The sequence below is a fragment of the Barbus barbus genome, assembly GCF_936440315.1.
Source record: "Barbus barbus genome assembly, chromosome: 48".
NCBI lineage: Eukaryota > Metazoa > Chordata > Actinopteri > Cypriniformes > Cyprinidae > Barbus > Barbus barbus.
The window spans coordinates 22,749,153-22,753,128 of NC_136726.1; positions in this window are offsets into that span (position 1 = coordinate 22,749,153).

Here is a 3,976-nt window from a genome sequence, read left to right on the forward strand (position 1 = left end):
TTGACTGCTTTGACCTGCGGTTAATTCTCTCATTAAAGTCCATTACAAAGGCAGCGAAGACGTGTTTTCCACCTTCTCTATTCATTAGCTCTTATGACTTGAGTGGAAAATACGTTCTCCGTGACAATCAAAACAACGGGACAAATATCCACAAGCCTGTGAAATGTATTAGCAGTGAATGTTTCCAGAGCAAAACACAAACTGCGGTAGGCAATTCTCTCTTTTTCTGTCGAATAACGGCATAGTTCACCCAAAACTGAAAGGTCCTTATTTTTTTATTAACTTTTTCTTAAAGGGACAGTGCACACAAAAATAAAAAAATCTGTCCTTTATTCACCCTCAAGTTGCTCCAAACTTGTTTGAGTTCCTTTCTTCTGTTGAACACAAAAGATGATATTTTAAAACAAACAGTTGCTGCAGAGCTGGGTAGTAACTGATTAAGTAATCAGATTCTTAAAATGAAGTAAATTACATTTTAAAATACTCGTAATCAGACTACAGTTACATTTTTATTGATTACATGATTGCATATTATTCACACAATAATTTATAATAATTTATAGTTTTTTGTCATCTGAACATCTTTCATCTAATATATTTACTTGAAGTACCCTGAGATTTTAAAATAAATATTTTAATAATTATCATATTTTTATTTTTAGTATTTTTGTATTTTTTCAAATTGTTATTCTAAAATGATTTATTTTTAATTTTCCATTTTTATGATTTAAATAATTATTATGTTTTCATTAAACTCATGAAGCCCCTGCAGTTCATTAACAAACCCCAGCTTGGGAAACCTAACGTAATGTTTAATGCACTGCATGTTATGAATTGCAACGAATAAAATATGCTTTCTTAATCTTTGTATTTTTATATCAATATGGTATGCGATTGTCCTATTTAAATCAATGTGATAAATGACTTAATTAAAAAAGTAATCTAAAAGTAGTCTGATTACATTACCTAAAATGTGTAATGTATTGGAATATGTTACTAACTACATATTTTTGTTGTGTAATTTGGAATCCGTAACAGACTACAACTTCTCAGTAATCTACCCAGCTCTGAGTTGCCGGTACCCATTGACTTCCATAGTACTTTTTTTCATACAATAGAAGTCAATGGCTCACGACAACTGTTTGGTACTGAACAGTCTTCAAAACATATTTTTTGCTGTTCTACAGAAGACAGTAAGTCATACAGGTTAGGATATTTAGAATTATATAATACTATTTATTTAATTTATTTTCCCTCATTCTCTTATTTTCCTGGATAGTGTTGGGAACGTCACCCAGTCAGTGCAGCTGGATGTTAAATGATGTCTGCGATCCCCAATCCTGACGTCTGCACTAGAGCTGAAGCTGCTGTTGTCTTCATTGTGATGTGTGTTAATCAAAACAACCTCGTATTGCTCATCCTACAGCGTTTGTGTTCCAGACGTGATTCTTCAGAAAGTCTTGTTGAGGAGAGTGTGCTTAGTAATTAGATGCACCATTTTTACCTGCTGAACCATAAAACAGGCTAAAAAAAATCACACAGTCTAGCAAGCACCCTGAACACCCTGTAAAGCAACCATCTGTCAACCACAAAAGTGTGCTAAAAACCACTCGGAAAATGATATTCTAAAATATTCTTGCTTGTATTTTGGCACCCATCTCAGGCATTTTTAAGAGAAGTTAGTACTTGCAGCTTTGAAGATGTACTTGCAACTCTTGTGTTTTAAATTACTTATGTTTCCTGTAAAATAACCTTTTAAGATGTTTTTCGAATGATGCATTGCCTCAAAATGCTTCCCTCTCTGCAAAAATATTTACAGATAAATATTTGTCCAGTGCTAAAACGACAGTTCTTCCTTTACAAATCCTTTCTCCTTCACCGTATGATCCTCAGAGAGACGAGCAGCTTATATACATTTACATTTTTATGATTTCATTATTAGCTTTTCATTACAGTTCCTTCAGGAGCACCGGTATGGAAAACCTTGGCGTAATGTAATTTTTAATGCACTTCATGTAGTTTAAAACAATAAATGGAATATATTTTCCGTCTCTTTGTATTTTTGTATCAGTATGGTACAAGATTATGCCATTTGATTAGTGAGTTAGGTCAAAAGTAATCTAAAAGTAATCTAAAAGTAGTCTGATTATATTACCTAAAATGTGTAATGTAATGAATTGCGTTACTGACTACAATTTTTTTCATGTCATTTGAAATTACTTCTTTTTGGTTTCAATGGCAGTTCAATAGAAAGCATCACAGAATTTGTAATGGTTTTACTGGCTATAATGGGAATTGTACTTGTTTTAATTGAAACTGCAATGGTGCCTGTTGGTTTCTACTGATAATTAGTCTCCTTCTATTGGTGGCTTGTTAAAACCACTAACTTCTAATGGAATATGTCCCCAAACACACTACAGGAAACCATTTTTTATTGGTTAAAAGTTGATTGTAATGGTATTTGTAGTGGAAACCATTAGAATTTCTGTGATGGTTTCTATTGTTGTTGTTTTTTTCAGCAGGGTTGGCAAACTAATTTTACAGCCAACTACTGGACTGGAGTGTGGACAGAAGCTTGACGGGAAAAACTCACTGAATTCTCTGTCATTTGGAATCAGTTACAGGCTACAATTTGTAAGTAATCTCTCCAGCACTGGATCCTTCATTCCAACACATTCTCACTCCCAACTCGTCACATATTGACGCTTGGTCAAGACCCTTTAGCGTCATTTTTCAATGTGCAGGGTCCTCCAATGCTTTAAATAAGACTACGTTTATACGACATGACAATATTTATATTTTTACAAATGTCAAGTCAGTATTATTTCTATAGAGCTTTTAACAATGCAAATTGTGTCAAAGCAGCGTTACATCGGCTTGATATAAAGCTGGGTGGCTTTATATCAGCTTTACAGTATTTAGACGGGGAATAGTTTGTCGAAATAGTGTCATTCTCCTCTGGCCAGACAAAATCAGCAGTTTAAATCTAGGCTACGGCAAATGCATGCAAACTATTAAATTAAGACAAACAACTGAAGACAATGGAGGACCCTGCACGTCGAAAAGTGACGCTAAAGGGTACCTTGAGCACCAAAAAGCGACGCCAGGTGTCCTGACCAAGAGTTGGGAGAACAACATGGGTTCAGCTCAACAATGCACGGTCAAAATATCAGCCGAGCGCTATGACAGCAAATGTCTCATACTCTGGCATTAAAAAAGACATTTTCACCTCCTGCTGAGAACATTAAAGATGAGGAAATGATGTGTGTATGTGTGTGTGTGTGAGAGCTAGAGAGACGCAGGGATTTGTCGCTGGCTATCTCGAGTGTTTTGGTTTGAACTCTGCTGAAGGGTTTTTTTATATTCCGATTGTGAAAAAGCCGCACGAAAGCATTTCTGTTTGATGTGCTAATATCAACAGCTTCAAAGGGAAAGTCTCGCTCGCTCCGCGTCTCTCTTATCTCGCTGCTCTTCGTGAAGGGACGCCAGACTTTAGTTATACCTCTGTCACGTCGGTACGTCAAGACCGTCGTTCTCAAGTGAAACAAGAAGTATTGTCTTCAACAGAGAGCAACTCAGGTGAAATACTGAGCATACTGGAACATGGCAGAAATACTGAGAACTTACAAACATACTTCACACCAGTCCACATGAGTTCATATCAAGCTTGTTTGTTCTTGAGTCACTTCTAGGGTTTAGAGTCAAATTGAAAGTGGCTTTTTTTGAAAGAAATTAACGCTTTTATTCAGCAAGGAAGCATTAAATTGATCTAAAGTGACAGTAAAGACATTTATAATGTTAAAAAGATTGCTATTTCAAATATATGCTGTTCTTTTGAAACTGTCTATTCCTTAAAGAATCCAGAAAAATAAAGTCATGCTTTCCACAAAAATATGAAGCAGCACAACTGTTTTCAACATTGATAATAATCAGAAATGTGTCTAGAGCAGCAAATTAGCATAGACTGTAATGATGC